Source organism: Oratosquilla oratoria, chromosome 40, assembly GCF_046742065.1.
Source record: "Oratosquilla oratoria isolate Oo_2021 chromosome 40, ASM4674206v1, whole genome shotgun sequence".
In the NCBI taxonomy this organism is placed as follows: Eukaryota; Metazoa; Arthropoda; class Malacostraca; order Stomatopoda; family Squillidae; genus Oratosquilla; species Oratosquilla oratoria.
Genome location: NC_134816.1, coordinates 33,772,861 through 33,789,340, shown reverse-complemented (window position 1 = coordinate 33,789,340; position 16,480 = coordinate 33,772,861). Strand labels below are relative to the sequence as shown.

General features: G+C 38.6%; 1 long non-coding RNA gene across 1 annotated transcript in view; it reads left to right on the top strand.

Moving 5' to 3' along the window:
• The first annotated feature begins 3,496 nt into the window (after window positions 1–3,496).
• Window positions 3,497–16,480, top strand: part of LOC143020769 (uncharacterized) — a 76,022-nt gene continuing 63,038 nt past the window's right edge. The window contains exons 1-5 of the long non-coding RNA XR_012965935.1: window positions 3,497–3,529; window positions 3,942–4,022; window positions 4,143–4,247; window positions 4,428–4,528; window positions 5,144–5,226. This is a non-coding gene — a long non-coding RNA (uncharacterized LOC143020769). The remainder of the gene's footprint in view (window positions 3,530–3,941; window positions 4,023–4,142; window positions 4,248–4,427; window positions 4,529–5,143; window positions 5,227–16,480) is intronic.

The following is a 16,480-nucleotide window of genomic DNA, read 5'->3' as shown; positions in this document are numbered from 1 at the left end:
TATATATATATATATATATATAAAACTTTTATACTGAAATGATAAATACAGTTATTGTGAGCTTCACAAACGGCCAATATACAGACGCAGTTTCCCACCCTAGATATTTAATTGCCAACCAATATTCAATGCTTATATATATAAGATGACGAGTTTGTTTAATATCATTGGCTTGAATATTACTTATAGTAATATAGTAAAGAATATATGATATAAATATTTATTCTAAAACGCTTAAGTCGATGTATTTATGAAAAGGCATCATTGGAACGCATTTATTTTATGTATGTATATTTTTTGTTATAATTTGTCTGTTTGATTCTCATTTATTATTAGTTATATGTAAATTTATTATTATTTACTATTTGCCTGTTTCTTTTATTATTGAACAATGACAAACATTTATCTATTTTCTTTATGTCGAGACGATCTAAGCATAAACGATGAGTTGTAATTCATCGGAAGATAAAGATATCTGCGTATATGTTATACATTTGAGATATTTACATTGTAATTATTACATAGAAATTCAAGAAAGTATTTGCTTTAGTTTTTTATGATTTATGGACATCAAATTGCTCTGGCAGAGAATAGGTTACAAAGGTTACAATTAGTAAATCATAATGTTAAGTTGGATGATGACACTTGTGTACCTATATCAATAGATGAACTATTATATGCTGTCAAAAGTGGTAAATCAACAGCCCCTGGTGAGGATGGACTTACATATAATATTATAAATGCATTACTGAATATTGACGGGAAAAATCCCATACTAGATATGTTTAATGTGTCTTACAGAAATAGTACGTTACCCCCAACATGGAAATGAGCCATAATTATACCTGTACCTAAGAGTGATGGGAAATTTCGACCAATCTCACTTACCAGCTGCTTGTGCAAAATGATGGAAAGAATTGTCTTACGTAGGTTAATCTATCTATAAAGTGGGTGATAAAATGTCTGAAAATTGATATGGTTTCATGAAGGGACGTGCTACTAGCGACTGCTTTGTTCATTGCTTAGCCAATACCAATGCTTCTTGTCAAGTATATGTAGATTTGAAAGGTGCCTTTGATAGAGCTAATAAAGAAGTTATACTAGAGGAACTTGTATTGAAGGGAGTCAAAGGAAAGTTATTAGGATGGATACAAGACTATTTGTATAATAGAAAAGGTAAGGTTTGGTTACAGGGAACACTATCAGAAGAAGAAACATTCGAGTTAGGTACCCCCCAAGGTGGAGTTCTAAGTCCTATGCTATACAATATACTAATGGATAAAATTGCTAGATATGAATTTACACAGGGTACCAAAGTCATCATATATGCTGATGACATACTAATACAATGTGATACACCTAAAACACTTAGCAAGGCTGTGAATGAACTTGAACAACTATGTACATACATGGGACTTGTCATAAATGAAAACAAAACTAAATTTCAAGCTAAACAGAAAAAGTGTAGGAAACCTAGTGTAAATGGTGAAAAAATTGAGCGTGTCCTTAACTACAAATATTTGGGTGTACAATTAGGTTATAGAAATGCTAATTATTGTATCGAATATGTTAAAAATATGTGTGTATCTAGACTAGCCCCTCTCAAAGTCTTAGCAAAGAGAGGGTCAGGTGTTGGTGTACCTATACTTGGCATGTTTTATATATATGTGATACGTTCCCTCATAGATTATGCTTCACTTGTGTTGGTGCAATACAATACACAACAACTTAAATGCTTAGAAGTCGTACAAAATAAGGCAATGAGAATTATTTTAGGGTGTGCTACAACAACTAAGATAGAGGTATTAAGAAGAGAGTTAAGATTACCCAGTATTATTTTAAGAATAGAAGAAATAACGAGTCGAACTGTATGTCGTATAGTGTGTAATGGTACAAACTCTCTCCAAAGAGATATATTAGCATTATATAATGATAATCATGTAACTAACAACCCATATCTTCGCAAATTATGTAAGGTTCTAAGAAAGTTTGATATTATGAACGAATATAATGCCCTAAAAAAAAAAAAAATAACTACTATACCACCTGGAATCCATACAATGTAAAAATTGACATTGAAAAGCTAAGTAAACCAAAGGAACAATGGTATAAATACGAATGATTAAAAGCACATTTTCTTGACAAATTGTCACAATACCCACGGAAACAGGTGGTACATGTGTACTGTGATGGGTGGTCAGTTGAGGGTACCAAGACAGGATGTGGGCCGGGTGTTTATAAGGGAATATTCTTCCTCTGAAGAATTTCAAGATTATGAAATTTCAAAAAGACTACTACCAAATAATTTGTCATCAACCAGAACTGAACTATATGCTATCTTAGAAGGCTTACATATTATTGCGAGTATGGGTAGTAAAAATGTATACTTTTTTGTCGATAGTCAGAGTGCATTATATGAACTTGTATCTTCCTCTCCAGCTGATTGTGATGTTGTTAACAAATGTTTAAATATTATATATAACCTGGAGAGAAACAATACACATATTTATTTTGTATGGGTACCATCCCATATAGGATTGTATTATAATGAAAAAGCAGATAGTCTTGCACGAAATGCAATTAGAGATGTAAACAATATTCCTGGTAATGAATACACATATAAACATATAAGGTCAATAATAAGAACAAATGTTATTGCTAACATGGATATAGACCTAGATAAATGTTGCGAGAAGGGTAGTGTAAGTAGCAGGCATTATAAGGCAGTATTAAATAATACAGAGGAATATCCATATGGTAGACATAGTTCCCAAATGGATTTAGTCACTATGAGACTCAGACTTGGATATAAATATTACTGGGAGGTGTACAGGGAAGCTGAACCTGAGCCCTGCACTTTATGTGCAAGGCCGGGAGGACATTCACTACAACATTATGTACAGTATTGCCCAAAAATCGATGAATTTAGACCACACGGACAATGGAACCTCAATGAGCTCATATGCTATTACATAAATAATGATATCTTAACTAAAATTGTTAAAAAACATCCAATGTTTGCTTTCAAATGTTAAATACAACTGTGATATTATAATATAAACATTTATTTTTGATAAAACTGTAACAAACAAATTAAACATAAAATGTATAGGGGTTAGTTGGCAAGACCCAACTCTCTCCTTTGTTGTACATCAACAATAAACTTATTGAATTGAATTGAATTCATTCATCTATTGATATTATGATTTTTTCGGCAGTTTCCTATTTTCCTTGTCAGACGTAATGCGCATGTGCAGGCTTAAATCGTCAGACGAGAAAACGAATTCTTTTTAAAGGTAAAGATATCTGCGTATATGTTATACATTAGGGATATTTACATTATAATTGGTGTATAGATATTCAAGGAAATATTTTATTTAATTTTTTGTGATGTATAAAAAAATGTATAATTGATATCAACTTCGGAAGGGGCGGGCATTGTTGGAACGTATAAAACGACTTTGAAATTTGAATAGAGGTTCCCGCCTCAGTCTATGATTAGAAGTGGGGAGGTGAAGGCGCGCAGTGGGTAAGTACTTGTTATCTCACATTATTTATAAGTAAAAGTGTTAATTTGAAATTAAAGATAGGACTGGTATCACGTAGCTTGAAAATAATGTATCGAAAACTAGTAATCCTTATATAGATAGAGGCAAGGATTTATAAGATAGGGAACGATTTCAATTATAATTCTAGTCACATGGATTTTGATAGTTCTAGCAACCTTCCTGTGATCTTCCCTTCTTTCAGGGCTCAAAGCCTCCTTACATTACTGTTTTGATTCTCATTTATTATTAGTTATATGTCAATTTAATATGCATTAGTTACCTGTTTGTTTATTATGTAACTATTCCTATGCATTTATTTATGTATTTTATTTATCATTTACATTATTATAGTTTTTATTCATTCGTCTATTAATATTATGATTTTTTCGGCAGTTCCTATTTAATGCCTTATCGTCAGACGAAAGTCGCATGCTCAGGAATACTTTCAGACGAGAAAACGAACTTTTTTTCAAGGTAAAGATATCTGCGTATATGTTATACATTAGAGATATTTACATTCTAATTGGTGTATATATTCAAGGAAATATTCGATTTAATTTCCATTGATGTATGAATAATGTATATGAACTTCAGATGATGGAAGGCAGGCATAATGGAACGTATAGAACGACCGAAATTCAAATAGAGTTTCCCGCCTCGGTCTTTGTTTTGAAGTTGCGGGTTTGAGGCACGCAGTGGGTAAGTACTGATATATCGCATATTTATAAGTAAAAATTGTTAATTTGAAATTAAAGATATGGTATTACGTAGCTCGAAAATTATGTATCGAAAACTAGTAATCATTATATAGATAGAGGCAAGGATTTATAAGATAGGAAACGATTTCAATTATAATTCTAGTCACATGGAATTTGATAGTTCTAGCAACCTTCCTGTGATCTTCCCTTCCTTCATGGCTCTAAGCCTCCTTACATTGCTTCAAACGAGGGATCGCCACATCAGTGAAGAAACTAAGGAAGGTAGGTTAAATTTTATTTTTAGACGCTGTTTTTATATCTGAGGAAAATAGTGCATATGATTAATTTATACCTTGTATGCTAGTCATTTTTCTATATATATATATATATATATATTTTTTTTTTTAGTCATCACAGTCATAGTTTTCATGTTAGTCAATCTTGACGACTTTTTTGTAGTCAACGTAGCTTGTATTATGATTTTTTCATAGTTATGTCATTGTGAGGACCACAGTGGAAATAAGTCTTTTGACTTTGTGCCATCCTCGGATATACAATTAATTACTATGTACGGGTCTTCATGTACTTTATTGTACATGATACCTAACGTAGCCGAACCTAAGGTGAGGAAACTTTTGTTTATGGTATTGTTTTGTTGTTAATTTCATTAATTAAGTTAACAACAAAACAAACACCATAAATAAAACCGTTTACATTTTCATACATTTTTCTGAATAAAACATTTGATAAATTTATATAATTTTACGTGTGAGTGGAACTTTTTTCTTTGACATAATTACACATTTGGACATATTGAACTGTCATGTGAAGAAATTTAACTACACGCCCCCTATCCACACTTCCGTATACAGTACTTATTGTTGTATTGAATTACAGGTTGATCGTCACCAAATCATCCATTCACACAGCTCTACGAGACCTGTCACCTAAGCATCGCATCATTTCACCGGACTGTCACTGTAAGTAGATTTGTATTATTTTGGGCTATTCGCCCTTTGTTAGTGTGAATGAGTTCCAAAGTGGCAGTTCTGTGACTTTTTTTTTTTTTAATGCCTTATTGTTCCAGTGATTTTTTTTTATTCCTATGTATGAAAGTGCATGAGCAATCAGATAATCAGGCCATTTCTACGAATACATTAGAGTATATACAGCATGGGTCAGTGCATGGTTGTTGAAGACGTGGCAACGTCTGAGTCATCATCCATAGTTGGAATGGGCTGGTGGAATGGAGCAGATGGTCACAAGTTTGTGCAGCTTTGTTTTGATAGCGACTGCTTCCAAGGTGGTAATTCCACTGCGGGGGGGGGGAAGGCAGTCGTTGACTGCAACTGCAACACCCCCCCCTCCAGGCGCCAACCTGTCCTTCCTATAGGTGGTAAAGTTCTTAAGTTTGAACTCTACACTAGGCTTAAGGAGCATTTTTTGTAGACATGATTGAGGGGTCGTTTCGTGAGTTAAAAATGACTAGGTTATTTAATTTAACTTGTAACACCTCGGCAATTCCACTGGATTATTTTCATTTTTTTTTTTTGTGTATTTATCTGCTTGGGTTTCTTCCTTTCTTGGCCTTGGTGGGAGAGGTGTGTTTAACCCTGGATGAACGGTCTGGGCTAGAAATAGGACTTAAAAATGGCTTTTGGAAAGCGGAGGTCTCCATTTGGACATCCTCTTCTGTATGTGGGCACACGTTTGGGAAGCTCTGGGATGGCCGGGGAAGGAAGGAAGGTGCGAGTGTGTTTGCTTGCTAGTTTGGCGATGATCTTTGTCCTTGTTCTGTGTTTCAGTGGTTCTATAAGTTTTGTTTACTGCCAAAGCATGGGAAGTTGATCCAGAGGTACTAGTTGGGGTAACTAGTCTTTCCATCACACGCTTCCTTGCTTTGTAGAAGGATATGCCACAAGTTGCTTTTTCTGTATAGATTTTTTGGTAAAATTTTACTTTCGACCTTTGTTGGAATATAGCAATACAAAATTAAATAGTAATTTTGTAAATTAAAATGTATGAACTTAATATGCAATTTTGTGTGCGGAAATGAAAATAAAAATAGTTGCTAAAACAGGTTTCTAAGTAACGAAGTCGTGTACGACGAATGGTACGCCATGTTTGTTATGGTAGATTCCGACGTCGGAGAAATGAAAGGACGATAAATTTGTCTAAACTTAACTAAACTAACCTAACCTAACCGAACCTAACCTGTATTTAATAAATCATTACCTGCAAATTAGATATCCGGCTGGTCCTCGTCGTCATCGTCGTGAGACGTTGGCGGGCTTTTCAATCACTCAGCTTTTGTATAGCTATATTCCTCCAATGGTCGAAAGTAAAATTTTACCGGTTAGGTTAGGTTAGTTTAATTTAGTTTAGTTTACTTTAGTTTAGACAAATATTTCGTCCTTTCATTTCTCCGACGGAATCTACCATAACAGACATGGCGTACCATTCGTAGTACACGACTTCGTTAATTATGAAATCTGTTTTAGCAACTATTTTTATTTTCATTTCCGCACTCAAAATTGCATATTACGTTCATAAATTTTAAGTTACAAAATTACTATTTAATTTTGTACTGCTATATTCCAACAAAGGTCGAAAGTAAAATTTTACCGATTTTTTTTTGTACTTTGAAAATGGGACTGTCTCGGGAGGTGGATGCATGGTTGTTATTGGAGGGTCAGTTAACGCATTGAAAGACATTAGCAGAGCAAGGATCCATAGGATGTTGGCCTGCACACTTAGCGCATATGACTGTTTGCTGTAGAATTTGGCAAGGTGACTGTATTTGAAACCTTTGTTGCAGTGTAAAGGGTTAGGGACATATGGTCGTGTTGGGACATTGATGTATCCTATTTTGACATGGTCAGGGAGGGTTGTTGAATTGAATGTGAGGATTAGGAGGGGTGTGTTGACTCGCACGTTCTTTTCCCGGTCCAGTTGCGTGATGAATTGAACTTAGTTTACTTAGTGAAGTTCCGAGGTGGATCCTGACAGCCGTAGTGGACTACCGCTGCTGCCAGTCCTGTTGTCCCTCCTGGCGAGGGTCAGTCAGTTGGTCTGGTAGTGAGTTTGGAGAGAAGCTACTGATGGCGGTGTAGCCTGGCACTGACTGGAGGCTCGTCTGGCGCACCTTGCGCAAGAACCTGTCCAGTGCATGTTTGAAGCTGTGCACCGCCGAGCATTTAGTTTTCTCTCTGAACTCTCCTGGGAGGGTGTTGAAGATTTTTGGACCCTGATGGCCTAGGCTGGTTGCCAGTAGGGTCTTGATTAATCCTTTGCGAGGCTCTTGATGGGAGAGTTTGTCATTGACACCCATGCCTTACACTGTGGTATGGCTTGATTGTTGAGGGCGTGGGAGGGGTCTGGAAGAAGCCCCTGAAGGATTTTCCATGTGTAAATGGCCCTGTATCATCCCTCCTCCTCCTCCTCCTCCTCCTCCTTTGTTGGGAGTAGGGACCTAGTGAGTGCTCCCAGGCGATCCCAGTAGTTGAGATCTTGCATCCCTTTGATATGCTGCCTGGTGTAGTTCCTTTGGACAGTTTGAAGGATCTGGATGTCTCGACGTTTGTGTGGCGACCAGAGTTGGCTACAATAGTCCATGATTGGTTGAATAAGTGACTTGCAGAGGGTAAGCATCACTTGAAGCTCTCTTGAGGAGAAAGGCCTTAGGACCCAGCTGGCCATCCCTCCCTCCCTCCCTCCTTCCTGCTCTTTTCACTGACTGCATGATGTGGTGCTGGAAAGTGTCAGCATCATGACTTAATTAAGGGAATGCCCAGGCTGCTTTTTACATGGGCATTGGGTGTGATTTTCATAGCTCTCGGCGTCGTGTGCAGTTGAGTGTTGTCTTTAATGCCTTGGTTTGTGCCATATCTCAAGACCTCAAAGTTCTCTTGGTTGAATTGCACGTTGCTGTCGTTGGCCCATGCATAAACTGAGTTGAGATGGTCTTGTTGCACGTCCCCACTTTGCCCCCGCAGTGCATGGCTAATGTGGGTATCATCGGCCAAAGACAGGAGGGTTGAGTCCACATTGCTATTTATGTCATTGATATGGATTAGGAATAGGAGGAGGGGGCTGAGTACAGATCCTTGTGGTACTCGGCTTATTACCTTGGATTCAATGGACTTGACACCATCAACGGCGACCGTTTGTGTACAGTCTGTCAGGAAGTTGTGAAGCCAGACTCCTGGCTTCCCTGAGATTCCTAGATCCCTTGCCTTGTGGAGGAGGAGGAGGAGGAGGAGGACACCGTGGTCCATCTTGTGGAAGGTTTGGCAAAGTCTAGGAATACCACGTCAACATTTCTCCCCTCCGACAGGTTGTGTAGTAGCCAGTTGTAGTGTGCCCGTAGGTTTGAGAGGCATGACCGACCTTTCCTTAAACCTTGCTTATTCTCTTTAATGAGTTTATTCACTTGAAGGTGTGTGAACAGCTTGTCCCTTACGCATTTCTCAATTACCTTGACAATGAGGGCGGGACGTGAGGGCGACAGGTCGATAGTTCTTTGGCAAGGTCCGATCTCCTTTTCCTCTTCCTCCTCCTCCTCCTTTTCCTCCTCCTTTTCCTCCTCCTCCTCCCCCTCCTCCTCCCCCTCCTCCTTTTCCTCCCCCCCTCCTCCTCCTCCTCCTCCTCCCCCCTCCTCCTCCCCCCCTCCTCCTCCTCCTCCTCCCCCCTCCTCCTCCTCCCCCCCTCCTCCTCCCCCCTCCTCCTCCTCCTCCCCCCCTCCTCCTCCTCCTCCTCCTCCTCCTCCTCCTTTCCTCCTCCTCCTCCTTTTCCTCCTCCTCCTCCTCCTTTTCCTCCTTTTCCTCCTCCTCCTTTTCCTCCTCCTCCTCCTTTTCCTTTTCCTCCTCCTTTTCCTCCTCCTCCTCCTTTTCCTCCTCTTCCTCCTCCTCCTCCTCCTCCCCCTCCTTTTCCTCCTTTTCCTCCTCCTCCTTTTCCTCCTCCTCCTCCTCCTCCTCCTCCTCCTCCTCCTCCTCCTCCTCCTCCTTTGTATAATATTGGGCTTATGATGGCTTGTTTTAGTAGTGCCGGAATCTCTTGTTTGTCTAGGGAGGCTAGCCACAACACAGGGATTGGGACTGCCAAGATGTTGCCGCTGCAGCATTTTAGGAGTAGGATTGCCGGAACGCCATCTTGTGTCTGGTCCAGTCCAGTGGCCGAGTTAATCCTGAGCTCCTTGATTGCCTTTTTGATGTTCCCTACCCTACTGTCACTTGGATGTTGGGAAGCTGGTTGAGGTTGGTGGTCACCTGGTTGAAGAAAAAGGTTGTGGGATGGATGGACGGAGGATTTCCATCTGCGTCTTTGGTATGCTGAACATGCTGTGGTATTGGTGTGCCAGCATCTGGCTGGCAGGTTTCCTGTGGGTCATCTGCTGTTATGGTTCCTTGTGTGTCAGAGAAGATTGTTTTCTCTGACCTGCAATTGCTGACCGATTGTTGATTATTGGTCCAAAAGAGGTCAGTATGTTGTTCCTTCTAGTCGGCTCCATTACATGCTGGTTAAGGAACAGTTTGTCAGTCAGCAGTCTCTAGAAGGAGTTTGGCTTGGGCTTGGTCTTCTAGAGTGCCCCCACTGACTGGTTCTGCCGATATCAGCAGGCCAGCATATAAAGTTGGGGAAGTTGAAGTGGCCACACATGATGATATCTGTCATGGCATGTGGGGTGGTCGGTCAGTCAGTCTCCAGCACTTGGTTCAGTTTTTCCAAAGCTTTGAGATTGCACTGAGGTGGACGGATGGCAGCAGTTCAGAATGATTAGATTTATGTTGGTGATATGTAAGGCTAGGAGTTGTATCACCCCTTTTGAGTGGGATAATAGTGTCTTGGTGTGGGTGGCAAGATTGTGCAGGCCTGCCTGAGGTTGACCATTGCACCACCATGGCAAAGGTCTTGTTGAAGGACTGTTCTGTCGTCAAGGCCATTTACTCTCCTGTATATTTTTGCATCATGAGCGAACGAGTAACTTGCCACTGGACCAGATATCGTCAAATGGTCATTTACAAAGATCAAACAAAACCAGACCCAGCGCGCTACCTACCTACCTACCTACCTACCTTCCTTGAGGGACACCGCTCCATACATTAATCCATCCTGAATAAAGACCCGATTGAAACCCTCTGTCTTCTGTTCTCAAGGAAGGCTTGAATGATGAATCCACCTCCACATGTCCCCTTCAATGCCCACAGCTTTTCAAAGATCTTGCATGGAATTGACGTCGTCGTCAGACTCCCTGGACGATAGTTGAAGGCCTTCATTTTGTTTCCTTTCTTGAATATTGGAGTAATATTGGCTTTTCCCCAATCTTGTAGGATTGCCCCTGATGTTAATGATTCCTCAAAGATGTATAGAAGTGGAAGAGAGAGAGTGAGTAGTGGCACATTCTTTGAGCATTTTGGGGTGAACCCCATCTGGGCCCGGTGCTGACGTCTCCTCCTCAAGTTGTTGGTTCCAATGCCTGCCTTTTGGATGATATCCATTATGCCTCCTAAAATTAAGGTGGGTGGGTGGGTGAGAGCACCTCCATGGAACTAACTGCCTCTCTGTAACTCCTCCTGGATTTGCTGGCAGCTTCCTGCTTGAACACTTTGTGAAATTGTGTATTGAGCAGCAACTGGCATGTTTCCAAGGTGGAGCTAGTTACCGTTCCATCCTCTTCCATCAGCCTATTGACACCCTCTTTTTAACCTTTGTTTTGCTGCGGGCATAAGCGTAAAAGGCTCTTGTGTCGCTTTTGATGATGTCTGGCCAGTTGATGCTCCTCAAAATGACACTTTGTTTTTCTCACAATGGGAGTAAGTAGGCATCACAATTTATCCTGGTAGATGGCTCCACTGCCAGAGAATCTAGCATTCATAGAAAGAATTTATGATCTCACACTGGATACTGTGGTCCTGGACCGATTTCTCTGCATCAGCGTCACTTTGTAGAATCTCCTTTTTCCTTTCGTTGCCAACATCTTGAATATCTGATTCATTTTGAAATAAACGTCTCCTCTTAGCTGCTCTTTCTGCATTTAGTGTTGAGGTGAACGTGGATGGTGTTGTATTAAAATCATAAATAGATGGAACCGCACCAGGTTTCAGGCTCTTACGAGAACCTGAAATTAAAGCGAAGAAAAATTTAGTTCTTTGCTTACCTTAGGAAGCAATAGAGTAATGTTAGGGTAAATGATAAGGTCAGGGTTTGAGTTTGGGAGTCGCAAAAGAACTTAATTAAAAAAAAAAAAAAAAAAAGTAGCTCGATCAATTTTTTACGTAAGTGATATTACAATAAAAGTGTCAAAAAACCTACGTAACTGTAGACATATCCTAATTTAGATAGTAAACCTTTAAAATCATAATTAAGAAAAGAAAAAAAAAAGTAGCTCGATCAATTAAAAAAAAACGTAGCTCGATCAATTTTTTACGTAAGTGATATCACAATAGAAGTGAGCCAAAAAACCTACGTAACTGTAGACATATCCTAATTTAGATAGTAAACCTTTAAAATCATAATTGTTAAAAAAGAATAGTGTCTGTTATTTTTCTTTATATATAGATGACAAAGTTGAATATCACTTACCTAAAAGACCAGCAGGCATGTAGTCATCTGGTGTAAAATGTTTTTCACAGACAACACTGTATTTCCTTGGAATCCATGGCTTATTTGTACCTAGTTCAAGGCGTTTTATCGCTATTCTCCACTTCATATTCATCTTCTCATCTGACGGAAACTCGAGTCCACCCTTATGTGCTGAACACAGTGGAACAGAGCAATGATGCGGAATTTTAAAGTTAGTTTTATCACGTTTGGAAACAAGACTGTAAAGCAGGAAGTGAGCTTCACGACTCCTCACACAGTGCTGCCATCTGGCGAGGTAATGCGTGCTTACTCCCATTGTCGTGGTTTCATTTCTTAGTGAGCAATAGTGGTCGTACCTTTTTTTTTTTTCTCCTTTTTTTCGATAATGCTTCCATGCTTCTTCCTTCTTGCTAATGTTTCGTTAGAGTCGTCCATTTGGGTTTAATTTTAGAACCAAACCTTAGTTTCTCTGATGGGATGCATGACCTTTGAGTCACCTCCATGTACCTATGAGTAAATTTAACCCACATTATTTTGTTCACATTAGCACATGCAAATTCTCGGGCCAAACTTTGCAACCGATTGCTTTACTACATTGTTGTAATCGGCAGAAGAACCAGGCCTATATATACACCCTAATAAGATGTCTCCATCTTTGAGATTAATCTTACATGCTACCATTTCAATATGTTCCCAAGTGGTATCCTTGTAACTAGTTGATACTATCCTTGCGTACCAGAATAATAACACCACCACCTTCCCCAATTCTATCTTCTCTGTAAACCTTGTACAGATTAGTCCAAAAATTCTCCCTAAGCTTTGTTTCAGTAACAAATAGAATGTGAAGACTTTGCCCTCTTAATTAAGATTCCAATGGATCACTTTTTTGTGAGGTGTTAATTCCATCCACATTTGTGGTGTAGATACACTTTAGTTTTTCAACATTTTGCTTTAATTGTGATCTGGTTACGGCAATCTGTTTGAGTCTCCCGTTGTGTATTACCCAGGTCTTGTCCTTGATGCCTGTATCCAGCAGTTCCTTGTTTTTCACATCCGTTATTTAGTTATTTATTTTTTTGCCAGTTGTGCATGTGCTCGTCTTTCTTTGAAAGCTTTGTCAGGCATTATTATACGCACCCAATTTTTCCCGATTGGGTGGGGGATGGGGGGTGAGGAAGTATCTATAGAAAATAAAAAAATAAATGAATGAATAAATAGATAGATAAATGAATACATGAATAAATAAAAATAAATTGATGCAGCCTGAAGGGATTTCTCCCAGTCTTCTCCTTTTCTGCATGAGGGGACGGAGAGGGGGGGAGGGGTCGCCGAATTTATGAAGCGGCCTTGCTGTGGATGTGCTGTGTCTTGCGACACTGCTTCTGACCCAGGGCAGTGGACAGGATGCAGGGATGACCCATCCAGGAGGTGCCAAGATAGGAGGGAGGTGGGTGGAGGGGAGTGGAATATATGGGAAATGAAATGGGTGGGAGTGATTTCTATGCCTTTTTCTTTTTGGCCACCCCCCGTGTAAGGGGGAAAAAGCCTTTGATGTATCTATGTATGTATGATCCTCAAGGTTTCTCAACTGCCCACTGGCTTTCAAAATTTTCATCTTGAACTCTTCCTTCACTGGCCATTACTACCTTGAGTAACCTTGGACCATTTTACTGTTGGTTCTGCATTCCTCGGTGTGGATTACATCTAAAGAGTGATTCTCTGTCATCTTGAATACCAATGTCTGACAATCTCCTTGACAAGGTTGGCATTAGTGTCTTGTGCTGTGAATTCCTGAAGTCCTTGGATAATCAGGTTGGACTTTGTATGTACTATTTCCTCATAAATCATTCTTAAACTCCCCTAATTGTTCCCAAACTGCTGCTTTAAATTCTGGGTTTTCCCTGTAATCTATCTTGTCCTCCACAGCTTCCATTCTTACTCTTAATGAATTCATTCCCTCTTGTAAATTAGCCAGTACATTGCCACCCAAGTCCTTTAGGAAACCCTTAGCTTGAAATAAATCGGGCACGTCATCAGAGCAAGAAAAAACCACTCTGAACAGCCATCACACATAATCCATTCTTGGTTCATACCTTGCTTGATGAGACCCTCCTTAAATATTTGCTCCCTCCTCCCCCACATGTGTAGTCTGCATTTGTCTTCTTTGTAGTGAGTGAGTGAGTGATAGCACCTGCAGTACTAACCAGTGGTGATTGTGACGAGTTGCTTGTACTTGCTTGCTTGGGGTTTGTTTTGGTGTAGTACTAGTACGTACTTGGTTCTCCTCTTCTTCCTCTTGTGTTAGCACCGTAACTCCCTCTATTTCTAACAGCAAATGCCATTGCTTCCAATATGTTCTTTTCCTAATTACCTGTAAATTTCATTATCGAGCCACTTTAATTAAAAAGAAAAAAAAAATTCAACATACGATAAACACTAGTACTGCTGTTATCTCGTTCACCTGTGCTTGTCTCGTGTATGTATATATGTATATGTATGTGTATGTATATATGTATATGTATGTATGTATATGTATGTATGTATGTATGTATGTATATGTATGTATGTATGTATATATGTACAGTGTATGTATGTATGTATGTATATATGTACAGTGTATGTATGTATATATGTACAGTATATGTATGTATATATGTATATGTATGTATATATGTGTGTGTATATATATATGTATGTATATATATGTATGTATACAGTATGTGTAAATGTATGTATGTATATATGTATATGTATGTAAATATGTATGTGTGTATATATGTGTATACAGTATGTGTATATATATGTATATCTGTATGTATGTATATATGTATATGTATTTATTGTATATGTATGTATGTATATATGTATATGTATATATATGTATATATATGTATATGTATGTATATATGTGTACATGTATGTATATATGTGTATATGTATGCATATGTGTATATGTATGCATATGTGTATATGTATGCATATGTGTATATGTATGCATATGTGTATATATATGTATATATGTGTATATATGTATATATATGTATGTATGTGTATATGTATGTGTATCTGTATATGTATATACTTGTATGTATATGTGTCTATGTATGTGTATGTATTTACCTAGTTGTATTTTGCGGGAAGGGGAGCTATGCTCGTGGTGTCCCACCTTTGTATCTCGCAGTGTCTAGTTTACTTTTAAACTAGTGAATGGTTTTTGCACATACTATTTCATTATCCAGTTTGTTTCAATTGTCCAGTATTCTGTGGAAAACTGTTTTTCTTGTTCTCTTCTGTAGCTGTTTTTTTTTTTTCCTCTCCATGTCCTCTTGTGTTTCTCTTGTCGTAGTTTAGTAAGTCCTCTCTATCAAGTATCTCTGCCTCTCATGATTCTGTAGATGGTCAGTAGGTCACCTCTCAGCTTTGCTCCAGCATCGGTAACTCCAGTTTAGCCAATCTCTCCTCGTATGATAGGTTTGCAAGTGCAGGTGCCATTTTAGCCGCTGTTCATTGGATTCTTTCTATTTTCTTTATATTCTATATGGTGCTGGGTGACCACAATGTCGCTGCATACTAGTCTAGGCTTTATCAATGTAACCAACATTTTTTTTTATCATGTCTTCGTGCAAGTATGCAAATGCCACTTTTATTGATCTTAGCAAGTTGTAAGTCTCCCCGACAATTTTATTAATCTGTTTATCATAGGAGAAGTCGTTTGTGATAATTACCCCCAAATCTTTTTCGGATCCTACCTTCTTCACCACCTTGGTTCCAATTGTATATTTTCCTGATATTCTGTTTTTGCTTTTTCCAAACTCCATTATGCTACACTTCTTAGTATTAAAGTCCACTTCCCATTTCTGACTCCAGTTCCATACCTCATTCAGGTCTTCCTGCAGTGCTTCAGTCCTTATAAGTTTCTACTTTCCTTAACAGTGTGGCATCGTCTGCAAAGAAGCTCGTGTAACAATTCACATCCTCGTCCATGTCATTCACATAAATAGCAAACATTACTGGTGCCATTACAGATCCTTGCGGTACTCCACTGATCACCACTTTCCAATCTGAATATTTTTCTGAGCACTACTCTCATCTTTCTATACATCAGGAAGTCCTCCAGCCATTTTAGTAGGTTCCCTTGTATTCCTCCTGTGATCCAATTTTTTTTAATTTTATTTTATTTTTATTTATTTATCTATTTATTTATTTTATTTGATTTGATTTTTTTTAGTAATTTTCTGTGTGGCACTTTGTCAAAGGCTTTTTGCAAGTCTAGGAAGGCACAATCAGCCCATCCATTTCTTGCACTATGTCTATTAGTCTTGAGTAGAAGCATTAAGTTCGTCGTGCATGATCATCCTTGTCTGAACCCAAATTGTCTTGGGTTTATTATGTTATTGTCTTCCAGATGTTTTACCCATCTATTCTTGATGATTTTCTCACAAACTTTGGCTATAGTGCTTGTTAGTGATAGTGGCCTATAGTTGGTGGGCTCTTCCTTGTTTCCTCCTCTATATATTGGTACAATGTTAGCATTTTTGCAGTCATCAGGTATTTTTCCTTCTTTGAGTGAGCTATTAATTATGTTGTGTATTTTGTCCATTAGTACAGTAGTTCTTTGCAATCCTTTATAATCCAATTTGCAATACCATCCGG